We start from the raw sequence: 17,625 nt of genomic DNA, 5'->3' as shown, positions 1-17,625 counted from the left end.
ACTGCTGGCAGTCTTGGGAGCCCTGGCTGCTCCACTTCCCATCCAGCTCACTGCTACTGGGCTTGGGAAAGAAGCAGGAGGTGGCCCAAGTATTTGGGCCCCTGCACCCACGTGGGAGACCTGAATGGAGTTTCAGGCCAAGCAGCCCCAGCTGTGTCCATTTGTGGAGTGAGCCAGTGGATGAAAGTTCTTTCTTTCTCCTCCCTCCTCTCTCACACTGTAACTCTGCCTTTCAAAGAAACAAATCTTAAAAACAGAGGGAAAAAATCACCCACGATTCTTCTAGCTTAATAAAACCACCATTATAGTTTTGATTCCTTTTCCTATTCAGACTTTTTTTTTTTTTTTTTTTTTTTTTGACAGGCAGAGTGGACAGTGAGAGAGAGAGAGAGACAGAGAGAAAGGTCTTCCTTTGCCGTTGGTTCACCCTCCAGTGGCTGCCACGGCCAGCACACTGCGGCCCGCGCACCGCGCTGATCCGAAGCCAGGAGCCAGGTGCTTCTCCTGGTCTCCCATGGAGGTGCAGGGCCCAAGCACTTGGGCCATCCTCCACTGCACTCCCGGGCCACAACAGAGAGCTGGCCTGGAAGAGGGGCAATCGGGACAGAATCCGGTGCCCCGACCGAGACTAGAACCCAGTGTGCCAGCGCCGCCGCCGCAGGCAGAGAATTAGCATATTGAGCCGCAGCGCCAGCTGAAAAATTCCTTTTCATTGAGGAACAGCATTAACATTCACTGATGAAGCAATAAAGGTATTTGAAGCTTTTGAAGTTGATGGCATCACGTGATCTCACTGACTGCCCCCTCATGCCTGGAAGCTTTTAGTAGCTGGTTTGTTGCCACTCTCTTCACTGCCACTTCTGTCAAATTCTTGATGATTTTTAAAATTTTATTTGATAGAGAGATGGGGGGGGGGCACGACACTGTGGCACATCAGGTTAAAGCTGTCACCGGCATCCCATATGGGTGTCCATTCAAGACCCAGCAGCTCCACTTCCGATCCAGCTCTCTGCTATGGCCTGGGAAAGCAGTAGAAGATGGCCCAAGTCATTGGGCCCCTGCACCTGTGTGGGAGACCCGAAAGAAGCTCCTGGCCCCTGGCTTCAGATCGGTGCAGCTCTGGTTGTTGTGGCCAACTGGGGAGTGAACCAGTGGATGGAAGACCTCTCTCTCTCTCTCTCTCTCTCTCTCTCTCTCTCTGCCTCTGCTTCTCTGTAACTCTGCCTTTCAAATAAACAAATAAGTCTTTAAACAAACAAAAAAGCCTTAGCCTGCAGTGCTGGCATCCGATATGGATGCTGGTTTGTGTCCTGGCTGCTGCACTTCCAATCCAGCTCCCTGCTAATGCACCTGGGAAAGCAGCAGAGGATGGCCCAAGTCCTTGGGCCCTGCACCCATGTGGGAGACCCAGAATAAGCTCCTGGCTTCAGATCGGCTCAGCTCCAACCACTGTGGCCATTAGGAAAATGAACCAGCAGATGTAAGACCTCTCTCTCTCTGTCTCTACCTCTCACTGTAACTCTGTCTTTCAAGTAAATAAAATAAATCTTAAAAAAAAAAAAAAAGACACACAGAAAGAGACATTATAACTTCTGTGGGCCCTGGCTAACTCACCTTCATGGGGTCCTTTCTCCATAAATGAATATTTAAAAACTAGGGACAGGGGCCCGTGCTATGGTGCAGCGGGCAACACTGGCATCCCATATGAGTTCCGGCTGCTCTGCTTCTGATCCTGCTCCCTGCTAATGCGCCTGGGAAAGTAACTGAAGATGGCTCAAGTGCTTGGGCCCCTGTATCCCCATGGGAGACCTCAAGGGAGTTCCTGGCTCCTGGCTTTGGCCTGACCCAGTCCCAGCTGTTGTAGATGTTTGAGGAGTGAACCAGCGGGTAGAAGATCTTTCTCTGTCTGTCTGTCTCTCCCTCTCTGTAACTCTGCCTGTCAAGCAAACAAACTTTTTTAAAAAATAAAACAAATAAAAATTAGGAACAGGTGTTGTGGTACAGTGGGTTGAGCCACAGCCTGTGACACCCACATCCCATATTGGCTTGCTGTTTCAAGTCTGGATGCTCTGCTTCTAATCCGTTTTCCCATTTATGCTCCTGGGAGACAATGAGTGATAGCCCAGACGCTTGGGCCCCTGCAACCCACCTGGGAGATGCACATGGCATTCTGAGCTCCTGGCTTCAGCCTGGTCCCGTCCTGGCTGTTGCAGGCATATGGGAAGTGAACTGGTGGATGGATAATCTCTGTCGGTTTGTGTGTGCGTCTCTCTCTCTCTCTCTCTCTCTCTTGCTCTGCCTTTCAAGTAGATGAAAATAAATAAAAAAATATACTATATGACTGCACTGTTATAAAGACTAATATAGTTCCAGGCTAGATTGATAATTATACACTTTAATTTTATTCATTTTTTTCCTTCTGGTTTTAAGAACAATTAAAAATAGAAGCATTTTGTTGGGCACTGTGCCTCCTTTGAAGAAGAGCTTTGTTTTTCATCCACTGATCCTCCTTCCCCTCAGCACACCCACCTTCCCCTCCTTAACCAGCCTGGAGTCCACGATCCATCATTAGAAATCAGTCCCTTGCATAAATGCTCCACTGCTGGGCCACTCTCTCTTTTCATCATATCCAACATGGCATAACTCCTTCGCTGTGACTTCCCCGGCCTTCACCCAGCCAGAAGAACATGGCTGGCAAAGCACGTTGGTCAAGGCTGACTGATCTCCCTTAAGTTCAGGACTCCCAAATGCCAAGTGTGTGTTGGTTACCCTTGTTCCTGCTCTCCCCCACGCATCCCAAGAGCTATTTTATTCTCCTCTCTCTTCCACCCTCCTCTCCCTCCTCCCTTCTGCTCACTGATATGGCTCTGCTTCCAAATTAGAAGCAATTTGAAGAGAAATCCCACACGCTTCCGCCGCCTCCGTGCATCTGTCTGCATAGCCTGCCGTCCCTTTCGTTCCTACAGACGCACCACCTGGGTCTCACCTGACGGAACCCCTCCATCTGGGCTCACCTGTGGGGCTCCAGGTCCCAGCCACTTCTTCCCACCTCTTCTGCATCGTCAGTTTGCTTGTCTCTGGGAGAATCATTGTCATCAGCCTGTTTCCCATCTTAAATAAATGCCCTCTCTCAACGCCACGATCTCTTCCCAGCTATATTTTCCACTGCTGGCTCTTCAGAAACACTTGTCTCTCTTTTTGTCATCACTCCCACTCCTCATTTTCTTTTGAGCCCATTTTCACTTCAGCATTCCCGAAACACCCTGGTGAAGCCCACCAACGCCCCAGTCACTGACAGATCCAACGATCAATCCTGAGCCCTAGTCTCGCAGGCTCTTAGGCTGCACTGGACACGGCTGCTTACTGGGCTTCTGGGATCACACCCATGGCTTCCCCGCCACCAATGACTACTCCCCCAGAGTCTCCTTCACTTCCTCCTCACCGTCCCAGCTCCCTCTGCCGCCCCAGGGCTAAATCCTCAGACATCAACTCTTTTCTACCTTGACTCATTCCTTTTATGATCTCATCCAGCCTAATTATTTTTTTTAAGTTTTATTTATTTGAGAAGCACAGTAAGAGGAAGGGGGTAGGGAGAGAGAGGAGAGAGAGAGAGATGTCTTTCATCAACAGGTTCACTCCCTAAATGCTTGCAACAACAAGAGCTGGGATAGGCTGAAGCCGGAAGCCAGGAGCCACAGCCAGGAGCCATGAACTCTACCCATGTTTCCCATGCGAATGGCAGGAACTCATTCATTTGAGCGACCATCTTCTGCCTCCTAAGGGTATGAGCAAGTAGCTGGATCATAAGCAGAGGCAGGATGTCCCAAGTGGTGGCTTAACCTGCTGTGCCATGACACCCACCCCAGTATGATGGCTTTGAATAATAGGTATAAAACTCACTAGTTTATATTTCCAGCCAAAGTTTCTTTTTTTTTAAAGTTACATATTTATTTGAAAGGCAGAGAGAGAAAGAGATATCTTCTGTCCACTGATTCACTCCCCAAAAGCCTACAATAGCCAGGGCTATGCCAGGTCAAAGCCAGGAGCCAGGAACTCCCTCCTGGTCTCCTACATGGGTGGTAGGAATCCAAGTACTTGGGTTATCATCTGCTGCCTCCCGGGTACATCAGCAGGAAGCCAGATCAGAAACATGGAGTATCTGGGATCCAAACCAGGCACTCAAACTTCCTCCCTTTCTCTGTCCAGACTTGTATATCCAATCGCCTACTCAGCATCACCACTTGTTCAACAGGCAGCTCCAACACAGAATGTCCAAATGCAAACTCCTGACTTGCAGCCCCAAGCCGTCTTCCTTGTCTGTCTTACCCGTCTCAGTCAGAGGCTAGTCCATCTGTCTGGTTCTTCAGGCCAAAATCCTTGGAGTCCCGCTTCGCTCCTGCTATGGTTTGGATGCAGTTTGTCACCTGAGCTTTCCTGTGTTGGACACTGAATCCTCGGTGTGCTAGTGTTGAGGCGCTGTGAACCTTTGCCATGTAGGGCCCAGTAGGAAATCCTTAGGTCACCGGGGATGTGCCTGTAGAAGTACTCGGGGTAGCTCACAGGGAACTCTGAGGTACTTCTCCCAAGAGCTGTTACAGGGGCTGATGTTGTGGCAGGCTAGGTAAAGTTGCCTCCTGTGATGCCGGCATCCCATATGGGTGCTGGCTTGAGTCCCGTTTGCTCCACTTCTGATCTAGCTCCCTGCTAACGGCCTGGGAAAAATAAGATGGCCCAAGTGCTTGGACCCCTACACCCATGGGGGAGATCCAGAAGAAGCTCCTGACTCCTAGTATCACTCTAGCCCAGCCCCAGACATTGTGGCCATTTGGGGAGTGAACCAGCAGATGGAAGATCTGTCTCCCTCTCCCTCTCCCTCTCCCCCTCCCCCCCCTCCCTGCCTGGCCCCATCCAGCCTCCCTCTGGCTTCTTGTATGGAGGTGTGACCATTGCTGTCACATGTGCTCCTGCTGTTGCCATATATCATACAGCCGAGAGGGCTCCCCCTGGCCAAAGCTGAGCTGAGGCAGGCACCATGCCCTTGACCCTCCAAAGCTGCAAGCTACAAAAACCCTCTTGCCTTCCTTCATACGTATCCTGCCTCAGGTATTTTGTGATAGCAATAAGAAACTAATACAATCCCTTCTTTCTTATTATACCCCACATCCTGCAAATCCTGTTGACTCCGCCTTTAATCACCCAGAATCCTACTGTGTTTGACAATCCCACCTCCCACATCCTGGTCCAGCCACTGTTACCCTACTCCTGGACCACTGTATAATTCTTCTCCTACTGTCATACAGCAGCTGGGGTGATCCTGACCAAACGGGAGCCAGCCAGATGCGATGTGTGTCCTAAATTGGATTCTGAAACATAAAAATATCATGAGTGGAAAAGCTGGCAAAGTCCAAAGAAAATCTGGAGTTCAGATTAGACTTACCAATGGGAGCGTTTTTGTTTTGGAAACTGTATCATGGTAATGTGTAATGTTAACACCAAGGAGCACTGTGTATGGTAAATGGAAACTACTGTCATTGTAACATTTCTTTTCTTTTTTAAAAAAATATTTTTATTTTTATTTATTTGAAAAAGAGAGAGGTAGAACCAGAGAGAGAAAAAGGTCTTCTATCCACTGGTCTACTCCCCAGTTGACCACAATGGCCAGAGCTGAGCTGATCTGAAGCCAGGAGCCAGGAGCCAGGAACTTCTGGGTCTCCCACACAGGTGCAGGGGCCCAGGCACTTGGGCCATCTTCCACTGCTTTCCCAGGCCATAGCAGAGAGCTGGATCACAAGAGGAGCAGCCAGGACTCGAACTGGTGCCCATATGGGATGCCAGCACTGCAAGGCAGGGGGTTTAACTCATTGTGTCACAATGCCAACCCCTCATTGTAATATTTCTAATAATATAAAATATATAATAATATAAAGTAAAAATTGTATTTAAAATTCAGGGCCAGTGCTGTGGCATAGTGGGTAAAGCCACTGCCTGCAGTGCCAGCATTCCATATGGGCACCGGTTCGAGTCCCGGCTGCTCTACTTCCAATTCAGCTCTCTGCTATGGCCTGGGAAAGCAGTAGGGGATGATGCAAGTCCTTGGGCCCTTGCACCCCTGTGGGAGACCCAGAAGAAGCTCCTGGCTCCTGGGTTCAGATCAGCTGAGCTCTGGCCATGGTGGTCAATTGGGGAAAGAACCAGGGGATGGAAGACCCCTCTTTCTGCCTCTGCCTCTCTGTAACTCTGTCTTTCAAATAAATAAATAAATATTTGAAAAATAAATAAATAGTAAAATAAAATTCAGAGGTCAGAGGCTGGCATTGTGGTACAGTTGGTTAAGCTGCCACTTGTGGCATTAACACCCCACATTGGAGTGCCAGTTGGAGTCCCGGCTGCTCTAATTCCTATCCAGCTCCCTATACTAATGTGCCTGGGAAGGCAGTGGAAGATGGCCCAAGTATTTGGGCCCCTGCCACCCATGTGGGAGACCAGGGTGAAGTTCCTGGCTCCTGGCTTTGGCCTGGGCCAGTCTTGGCTATTGTGGCCACTTGGAGAGTGAATCAGCATATGGAAGATTCTTTCTCTCTCTCTCTCTCTCTCTCTCTCTCTCTCTCTCTCTCTCTCTCTGTCATTCTGCCTTTTGGATAAGTAATACATTAAAAATAGAATAAAATGCAGAGGCCCTATTGTGTTACACCTCTGCTCAAAGCCTGCAGCAGCTCCCATGTGACTGCATCACCTGTGCTCTCCCGACACTTCCCCAGAAGTCTGGTGTCTGCGCTGATGCTCGCGCACATAAACATGTTGCCTGCCGCGGGACCACTGCACGCCTGTTCGTTCTGCCCGGGAGGCTCTAGCCCAGGTATTGTCGTAGCTCACCCTCTCATCTCAGTCAGTTCTCTGCTCAGATCTCATTTTAGTAACTAACGTGGCCCTCGCTGAGCACTCCATGGAATAACCACACCCCACCTCTGGAATAGTGCCTCACCCTAAGTTATTTAACTGTTTCTTCACAACACTTTTTTTCTTTCTTTCTTTTTTAAACTTATTTATTTATTTGAAAGAGTTACACAGAGAAAGGAGAGGCAGAGAGAGAGAGAGAGAGAGAGAGAGAGAGGTCTTCCATCCGTTGGTTTACTCCCCAATTGGCCACAACGGCCGGAGCTGCACCGATCCAAAGCCAGGAGCCCGGAGCTTCTTCCGGGTCTCCCAGGTGGGGGCAGTGGCCCAGGCACTTGGGCCATCTTCTACTGCTTTCCCAGGCCATAGCAGAGAGCTGGACTGGAAGTGGAGCAGCTGGGATGAGAACTGACGCCCATATGGGATGCTGGCACCGCAGGTGGCGGCTTTGCCCACTATGCCACAGCGCCAGTCCCTCTTTCTTTCTTTTTAAAAGAAACATCTTGGCTGGCGCCGCGGCTCACTAGGCTAATCCTCCACCTAGCGGCACTGGCACACCGGGTTCTAGTCCCGGTCGGGGTGCTGGATTCTGTCCCAGTTGCCCCTCTTCCAGGCCAGCCCTCTGCTGTGGCCCGGGAGTGCAGTGGAGGATGGCCCAGGTGCTTGGGCCCTGCACCCCATGGGAGACCAGGAAAAGCACCTGGCTCCTGGCTCCTGCCATCGGATCAGCGCAGTGTGCCGGCCGCAGCGCGCCGGCCGCGGCGGCCATTGGAGGGTGAACCAACGGCAAAAGGAAGACCTTTCTCTCTGTCTCTCTCTCTCACTGTCCACTCTGCCTGTCAAAAAAAAAATATCTTTATTTATTTATTAATTTTATTTGAAAGACAGAGCTACAGCGAGGTACAGATAGAGAGAGAAAGAGAGGTCTTCCATCCACTGGTTCACTTCCCAAATGATCCGTAACTGGCCCACAAAGGCCAGAGCTTAGCTGATCAGAAGCCAGGAGCCAGGAGCTTCCCATGTGGGTGCAGTGACCCAAGGACTTGGGCCATCTTCTGCTTTCCCAGGTTCACAGCACTTTTCACCCACCCACATACACATACACACACACACACACACACACACACCATATACATGAGGGTACTTCAGAACTTCTTTGGCATGAAAGTAAACCTATTTTTTAATTCCATTTTTCACCTTTTTAAAAAAATATTTATTCATTTGAAAGGCAGAGTTACAGAGAGATAGAGGGAAAGACACAGAGAGTTGTATTTGCTGGTTCACTCCCCAGATGACCACGACAGCCAGGACTGGTCCAGTCTGAACCATGAGACAGGAACTCAATCTTGGTGTCCTATGTGGATGGCAGGAACCCAAGCACTTGGACTACCACCAATGCTTGTCACACCCCAAAGTCTGTATTGGCAGGAAGTTGGAATCAAACCAGGATGCTGGCATCTTAACCAATATCTTAATTGCTAGGCTAAACCCCCATCCCAAGACATGCTACAGTTTGGATGGCTTTTGCAAAACTCATGTTGAAATTTATATGCTTATGCAACATTATGAGAAGTGGGCCTTTATTATTATTTTTAAAGATTTGTTTTATTTATTTGAAAGGCAAAGTAACAGAGAGAGGAAAAGACAGGGAGAAAGAGATCTTCTATCCTGATTCACTTCCCAAACTCCTGCAACTACTAGGGCCGGACCAGGCTGAAGACAGGAGCCAGGAACTCTATCCGGGTCTCCCACATGGTTGGCAGGGGTCCAAGCACTTGAGCCATCTTCTGCAACTTTCCCAGGTGCATTAGCAGGGAGCTAGATAGGAAGCAAAGTAGCCAGGACTCAAACCAGCTCTCTGATGTGGGATACTGGTGTTGCAAGTGGTGGCTTAACCCACTGCACCACAAGGCCAGCCCAGGAAATAGGCCTTTAGGGGTGATTAGTCATGAGGGCCCTGCCCTCACGAGCAGAGTAATGGCCTCATTGCAGGAGGGAGTCATTACTGTGGGGGTGGGCTCTGCTGGAGGGATTGGTTTGGTTCCATTTCTCTCTTTCCTAAATGTTCACTTGCCTTCCTGCCTTCCCGGAGATCCACAATACCCCTCACCAGATGACGATCTGATGCCAGCTCAGGCCTGGAACCTCCCATCTTCCTGAACTGTGGGAAATAAATTTCTTTGTAAATTACCCGGTTGCTGAGGTATTGGGACCCTGCATAAAGTGGGTTTCTTGCCCTGGAATAGGAAAGGGCCTTGGTAACAACAGCAATGAGGGAGGCAGGCTGTGCCAGGCTTGTCTCTTAGCAACCGTCTCTGCTCCAGCGTCTTTGGGACTCCATCCACCACCAGCCCCTTTATGTTCAAGCCAGCGCTGTGGTGTAGTGGGCTAAGCCTCCGCCTGCAGTGCCAGCATCCCATATGGTTGCACGTTAGAGTCCCGGCTGCTCCACTTCCAATCCAGCTCTCTGCCATGGCCTGGGAAAGCAGTATCAGGTGGCCCAAGTCCTTGGATCCTTGCAGCCACATAGGAGACCCAGAAGAAGCTCCTGGCTCCTGGCTTCGGATCGGCGCAGCTCCAGCCATTGCGGCCATCTGGGGAATGAACCAGCGGATGGAAGATCCCTCTTTCTGCCTTTCTGTAACTCTGCCTTTCAAATAAATAAATAAATAAATCTTTAAAAACAAACAAACAAGAATCATAAACAACCCAAACCTCAAGGTCACCTTGGGCTCCTCTACCTCCTCTGTTGGCTTCTCCCTACTGGCCACCACAATTGTTGGGTCCTCCTCTCCCATGGCCCTGAGTCTCTTCTGCCCGCTGCCTCCCCTTCCTCACCACACCAGACTCATGACAAGCACTTCCCAAGGGGTCTCTGTGCCTCTGCCCCACTCTGCCCTTTGCTCCACACCTGCACCGGGCCCTGGGGTGCACCCTTCTGGCAAAGCACTGCTGTCCTGGTGGCAGCAGCCAGCCATCACGCCTCTTTTTTTTTTTAAGATTTATTTTATTTATTTGAAAGACAGTGTTACAGAGAGAGATGGAGACAGAGGGAGAGGTCTTCCATCCACTGGTTCACTCCCCAGATGGCCGCAACAGCTACTCATATGGGAGACCTGGATGGAGTTCCCGGCTCCCGGCTTTGGCCTGGCCCCACTCTGGCTGTGGCACACATTTCAGGGTGAACCAGCAGGTGGAAGATTTCTCTGTGTGTGTGTGTGTCTGTCAAATAAATTAAAAATTAGATAGATAGAGAGAGAGAAAGTGGCCCTACCATTAGCCACTCTCCTTCCCCTGGAAAAAGCAACGGTGTGCCTGGGAGGTGAGGCCCAGTGCCACCCGGCTTAGGTGAGTGCCCCACAGTGGGACCTCTGTGGTTGTTCTTTGGAGGACTTTGGAACATTGCCCTGGAAGCCTCCTTGAATAGGGAGGGGCCTCTTTGTGGGGAGTGGTCCCTAGAAAAAATTTCTGGCCTGGGTCCCAGACTGCACTGCTCAAGAACATGCCCACCACCCAAGCCTCGGGATTCCCCACCTCCCTGAGTACTTCTTTCCTGAGTACCTGTCAATCAACTCCTCCTCCAGGGCTCCCAGCCACACAGATTCATCCCTGCCATCCAGGTGAGGGGTGGATGCTCAACTTCCCTGTCTCTGTCCAGAGCTTCTGCCTCACACAACAAGTCCTGCATGTCCCCAAATGAGGGTGCAGGGAAGAAGCGGAGTCACTCCCTCGTTCACGCATCCACTGGGCTGCCCACAGAGCTTGGCGAGGGAGTGAGCAGGGAGGGGTTGGGATCCCACCTCAGAGCCAGACGCCCTATAGATGAGTGAAATAAGTGGAGTAGTGAGGACAAATGCGAGCGGTGCTGGGCTCCGGCCTCCAGCAGCTTGCAGCCTGGCAGGGCAGACGTACCCCTGCACTCTGCACACCCAGGGTCGAGTGTGTGGGGCCCCGGGCCTCACCAGGTAAGGGCCAGCCATCTGCTTGCTTACTTTGTCCTGGTACTGCCTCTCTGAGCAGGCTCTGGGCAGCCCAACACTGGGAGCGGGCGGGGGGAGCTCAAGGTGGGAGCCAAGTGGGCACTGGGATGGAGTCAGGCATGGGTAAACAGCCCACCCCTTGCGGCCTTGGGTCTCTCTCTAGGATTGTTCCCTGCCCTCCACCCCCACCTGTCTCATAGCACCAGCTGAAATCCAACCCCAGCTATTGTTCCCCACCTTTTGACTGTTCAACTCGGTGTGTGTGTGTGTGTGTGTGTGTGTGTGTTAGCAGGACCACTTCTGTGCCTCACGGGCTGTTGTGTCAAATCATAGGCCCTGGATGCCATACCCTCAGGGAAAGAGGGAAGCTGGGCCAGGGTGGATCTTGGTTGTGGGCTTTGGGGCTAATTGACAGCTGGCAGAGGGGGAGGCTCTGCCCACTGATGGGTTGAGTGCACAGGTATGTAGCTCTTGTCCAAAAATGTCAAGAGAAGGCATCTGGGGCCGGCGCTGTGGCGGAGGGAGAGGGAGGCATCAAACCACAGGTGGGGGGGTGCTCTAGCCCTGCCACCCACAGCTGCCACAAGAGGATCCTATGCAGCCTCCCCTTTCCATCTCTCAGGTCAAGACAACTTGCTTAGTCTCTAGGACAGCACATACTTCCAAGACCAGGTTCCGGTGTGACCTGGGATGGAGAGACGCCCTCCTGACTCAGCAAAGAGACTGGGGACGGAAGATTGGCCTGCTCCTCCCAGGTCCCAGTGAAGTGGGCCTGACAAACAGTGCAGCCTGGAGGGGAAGGGGAACCCACGTCTCCTGCCCTTCCTGAGCATCTCCGGGTCTCAGCCTGCAGTCTGAGGGAGGAGGCATGGGCTCTCAGCTAGTGGTGCCCAATGTCTGATAGGGGAGACAAGCTCTGCCTTAGAGTGGGAGAAGCAGGGCCTCACTAGGAGCCAGAAAACAAGACCTGGTGTTGTACAAAGATGTGTGGGATGTGTGTTTTACGGGCTTTTTATTAGTGTTGTGGAAAATATATATAACCACATTTACCATTTTAAGCATTTTTATTTTTTTAATTTTTTTTTAAGATTTATTTTATATTTTTGAAAGATAGAATTACAGAGAGAGGTAGAGACAGAGAAAGAGGTCTTCCATCTGCTGGTTCACTCCCCGGATGGCTGCAACGACTGGAGCTGCACCAATCCGAAGCCAGGAGCCAGGAGCTTCTTCCAGGTCTTCCACACAGGTCCAGGGGCCCAAGGACTTGGGCCATCATCTACTGCTTTTCCAGGCCATAGCAGAGAGCTGGATGGGAAGTGGAGCAGCTGGGACTAGAACCGGCACCCATATGGGATGCTGGTGCTTCAGGCCAGGGCTTTAACTTGCTGCACCATAGCACCAGCCCCTATTTTTTATTTTTAAATTAAAAGCAATTTATCTTTATTTATTTGAAAGGCAGAGTGACAGAGAGAAAGATAGAGAAACAGATCTTCCATCTGCCAATTCACTCCCCCAAATGGCCACAATAGCAGGTGCTGAACCAGACCAAAGTCAGGAGCCTGGAACTCCACTGTGGTCTTGCATTTGGAAGAGAGCCAGGTACTTGGGCCATCCTCTCTGTTGCTTTCCTGGGCATATCAGTAGGGAACTGGATCAGAAGTGGAGCAGCTGGGGCTCACCCCAGTGCTTAGTGTGGGATGCTGGTGTCATAGGTGGGTGGCTTAACCTGCTATGCCACAATGGTGACCCTTATTTTTAAATTTTTATTTATATATTACACACACACACACACACACAGAGACAGAGAGAGAGAGAGAGAGAGAGAGAGCGAGCGAGAGCCTTCTTATCTACTGGTTCATTCTCCAAACACCTGCAACTATCATTGGAGTTGAAGTCAATCAGAAATTGTTAGGGGGGAGCATTTGGCCTAGCAGTTAAGACACTGGTTGGGATGCCCACATCCCACATCAGAGTGCCTGGACTCCATACCCACCCCTGCTCCCAGTTCTAGCTTCTTGCTAATGTAAACCCTGGGAGACAGCAGGGTAGTTGGGTCCTTGCCATCCCCATGCTCCCCCCTAACAATTTCTGAACATACAGTTGGGTGGCATCAAGTTCATTTGCGTTGTTCATCACTGGCCAGCTCCAGGACTTTTTCCACCCCTAACTGAAATTCTGTATCCAATAAACATGAACTCCTCGTTCCCCTCCCCAGGCCCAGGCAACCACCATTCTATTTTCTGTCTCCATATATTGGACTACTCTATCCACCTAACATAAGTGGAGTCAACGTAGCATTTGTCTTTTTGTCACTTGGCGTATTGTCCTCGAGACTCATCCATATTGTAGCATGTGTCAGAGAATTTTCCTCCTTGTTAAGGCTGAATGATATTCCACTGTACAAGTGTACTTCAAAAAGTTTGTGGAAAGTGGAATTAAAAGATGAGCTTAGAGGCCGGCGCCAGGGTGCAGTAGATTCAGCCTCTGCTTGCGGTGCTGCCTCCTATCTGTGCGCCGGTTCGAATCCCGGCTGCTCCTCTTCTGATCCAGCTCTCTGCTGTGGCCTGGGGAGGCAGTAGAAGATGGCCCAAGTCCTTGGGCCCCTGCACTCACGTGGGAGACCCAGAAGAAGCTCCTGGCTCCTGGCTTTGAATTGGCCTGGCTCCGGCCTTTGCGGCTATTTAGGGAGTGAACCAGTGGATGGAAGACCTTTCTCCCTGACTCTCTCTGTCTGTAACTCTGACTCTCAAATAAATACATAAAAATCTTTAAAATAAAAAAATGAACTTATTTTGGTGCAGAGAAGCCTGGAGATCCATGAATTGTTTTTTCATAATATGCATTTCCACAAAGTTTCTGAAGTAGCCTCTTTTTTTTTTAAAAAAAAAAAAGATTTATTTATTTTATTTGAAAGTCAGAGTTACACACAGAGAGAAGGAGAGGCAAAGAGAGAGAGAGAGAGGTCTTCCATCCTCTGGTTTACTCCCCAATTAGCTGCAATGGCCAGAGCTGTGCTGATCCAGAGCCAGGAGCCAGGAGCCAAGAGTTTCTTCCGGGTCTCCCAGGTAGGGGCAGGGGCCTAAGGACTTGGGCCATTTTCCACTGCTTTCCCAGGCCATAGTAGAGAGCTGGATCGAAAGTGGAGCAGCCGGGACTTGAACCAGCGCCCATATAGGATGCCGGCACTGCAGGCAGCGGCTTTACCCACTATAGCACAGTGCCGGCCCCCTGAAGTATTCTCTTATGCGTATACCATGTTTTGTTCATTTACTCACCCACAGATGGACATTGTGCTCTTTCTTAATTTTTGACTATTGTAAAATAATGTTATTATGAACAATTATTTATTTGAGTTCCTGCCTTTTATTAAGTAACTTTTTAAAAAAGATTTTATTTTTATTTTATTTGAGAGTTACAGTTACAGACAGTGAGAGGGAGAGACAGAGAGAAAAGTCTGTTGGTTCACTCCCCAAATGGCCACAATGGCTGGAGCTGCGCCAATCTGAAGCCAGGAGCCAGGAGCTTCCTCTGGGTCTCTTACACGGGTGCAGGGGCCCAAGGACTTGGGCCATCTTCTACTGCTTTCCCAGGCCACAGCAGAGAGCTGGACTGGAAGAGGAGCAGCCAGGACTAGAACCAGTACCCATATAGGATGCTGGCGCTGCAGGCAAAGGATTAACCTACTGTGCCACGGTGCCGGCCTCTTATTAATTATCTTTTAAGAGTTAAATGGTTCTAAGATTATGGAAGAATGCAAGATCCTACCAAGTTTCAAGGTCTTCAAAATTATATTTCCTAGGCTTCTATCAAATTTAACTTCTCTGGGCCTGTGTGAGGCGCAGTGTGTTAAGCCACCGCTTGAGATGCTGGCATCCCATATGAGTGCCAGTTGGAGTCCTGGCTGCTCCACTTCTGATCCAGCTCCCTGCAAACACACCTGGAAAAGCAGTGGAAGATGGCCCAAGTGCTTGGGCCCCTGTTATCCATGTGGGAGATCCAGATGAATTTTCTGGCTCTTGGCTTTGGCCTGCTGGCTGTGGTGGCCATTTGGAGAGTTTAGTAGCACATGAATGAGCTTTCTCTGTGTCTCTCCCTCTCTCTCTCTCTCTCTCTAACTCCGTCTTTCAAATAAATAAATAAATAAATAAATCTTTTAAAAAAATTAGTAGTTCAAGTTAGGGAAAAGATGTTATGTATAATAAAAGCTTATCTACTTGGGTAGCAACTGTGACCCTGTATTTTTTTTTTTTTTTAGAATTATTTTATTTATTTGAAAGGCAGAGTTACAAAAAGAGGTAGATAGTGAGAGAGAGTGAGAGGTCTTCCATGCCCCGGTTCAATCCCCAAATGATCACAACAGCCAGAGCTGCGCCAATCCAAAGCCAGGAGACAGGAACTTCTGTGTCTCCCATGTGGTTGCAGGAGCCCAAGGACTTGGGCCATCTTCTACTGCTTTCCCAGGCCATAGCAGAGAGCTGGATAGGAAGTGGAGCAGCCAGGATTTGAACCTGTGCCCACATGGGATGCTGGCACTGCAGGCTGGGGCTTTAACCCGCTGTGCCATAGGGCCGGCCCCGTGACCCTCTATTAATCAAAGGGTGCATGTCCGTGGAGGTCCTCGCGTGGTGATGCTAAGTGGATGTTTTGCTTAGATGGCAAGGCCTTTTGCAAGGTGGCCTAGGATTGAGCCTGAGTGCTCTCCCTGGACAAGCAAACCTAGGAAATGTGTAGAATTTAGATCTAGGGAAGTAGACTAAGTTATAATCTCTTGGAATTTTGGAATTATCATCATAACAACCACGTATACAAGACTCAGAATGTCCAATCAAGGTCACAAAAAAGAATATGGGTAGGGGCTGGCATTATGGTGTAGTGGGTAAAGCCATCACCTGCGGTACAGGTATCCCATATGGGTGCCAATTCCTGTCCCGGCCGCTCCACTTCTGATCCAGCTCTCTGCTAGTGCGCCTGGGAAAGCAGTGGAAGATGGCCCAAGTGTTTGGGCCCCTGCATCCACACAGGAGGCCTGGATGAAGCTCCTGGTTCCTAGCTTCGGTCTGGCTCAGCTTTGGCCATTGTGGCCATCTGCAGAGTGAAAGAGTAGATGAAAGATATCTCTCTGTTTCGCTCTCTCTTTTTGTAACTCTGCCTTTCAGAATAAGTTTAAAATCTTAAAAAAAAAAAAATAGGGGCAGCCTCCTGGCTTCAGACTATCAGTAGATAATGTCACTTGCAACCAAAAAAATCTGAATTTGTAGTCTTTGATCACAACAAATGTTATGTTTTGAAAGTGATGAAGGGACAGTTCAAGGACAACCATGTGGAGATGTATAATTCTTGGAACTCTCTATTTCAGACTCTACAAGAACCTGCATGATTGATTTATTTAGTGTAATTTATTGAATTAATTTTTTAAAAGATGCATGGACAGAAAAACCTGGCTGGCTGGGATGGGAAATCAAAATGGCTGACCCCACTCTCTGGGGATCTGGGAACCTCTGCTGAGGCTTTATTTGTGTGTGTTGATGAGGGGCAGGTGCTTGAGACCTGCTCCCCCAACAGCAGACCCAGCTCCTATCCCTGGGCCTAGGGAAATGGGATACCTCTCTGCTCTAAAATGTTGATGAGCTGCGGAGGGGAGAGGGACAAGGGGAGCAGATGGAATTCCTGGACAATTGTTCCGGCTGTCACCAGAGAGGACAGGCAAGAGGGAGTCCTGGATAATTTATGGAGGGACAGATGCAAAGCCTCCTCCGGAACCATCTGGCCAAGAGAGGCCTGGGCTGGGATGGATGTTGTCATTAGGTCAGCGTAAACTCCTCGTCTTCCAGTCCTCCCCACTTCCAGAATTCCACCTGGCTCTCTGCTCACTGATTCCTTTGCTGGGCCTGAGCCCTGAGTTTGCCATCATTCCTGCTAGGGCCCACTGGGCCTTGGGAGCCTGTATTTTCTTATTTTATAGTATTTTCAACGACTCCCCCCTACTGCTGTATTCCAAAATCTGTCGATCACTCACCTCTATGCCATTTGTCATGCAATGAATAGTTATTGAATACCTATGCAGGCATTATTTCAGACACTGGAAATACAGCGATGAATGAGAAAAGGTCCTAAATATCTGGAGTGTGCACTGTAGAGGGGAGACAGTTAATAAACTAATATTTACTGGAATGTTGGAGAACAGTAAGTACTATGAGAAAGAACATTAAGCAGGGTACGAGAGAGTGACTGGCAATGCAGGCCGAGATCGGATGGCCAGAAAAGGCTTATCTGAGTTAGTGACACTTGAGCAGAGGCATAGATGAGAGTAAACATTTGGGAAAGAACATTCTGGCACAGGGGACAACAAGCTGAAAGGGCCTGAGGAGAATGCTTAGGGAGAAGCCACGTTGTCTATTCACTAGACGTGGGACTAGGAAGATGCACCAGACAGTTAGCGCCCTGCAGGAGCAGCAGGCAAAGAGGATGTCTAAAGAATCACAGGAAAGCTGATTTTATTCCTGGGGTGATGGACAGCCAGTACGACTCACCACTATCTTTTTTATTTTTTGAGCTGTGTTCCCCTGGCAATTTTTTTTTTTAATGTCAGAGTGTTTCCTCTTTCCCGCTATAGCCCCTGCTCCTCACATCTTCCCTTTCCTACGGTTAGGCCTCCAATTCCTACTCTTAGGAGATCCCCATCTTTCGCCACCGCCCGGGCCGAAGCCCCGCCCCGCGGCCCCGCCCCCGATGACGCGCGGCGTCTAGTGCG

This window comes from Oryctolagus cuniculus, chromosome 5, assembly GCF_964237555.1.
Source record: "Oryctolagus cuniculus chromosome 5, mOryCun1.1, whole genome shotgun sequence".
Lineage (NCBI taxonomy): Eukaryota > Metazoa > Chordata > Mammalia > Lagomorpha > Leporidae > Oryctolagus > Oryctolagus cuniculus.
The sequence above is the reverse complement of the archived record's forward strand: the minus strand, read 5'-3'. Positions refer to the sequence as shown.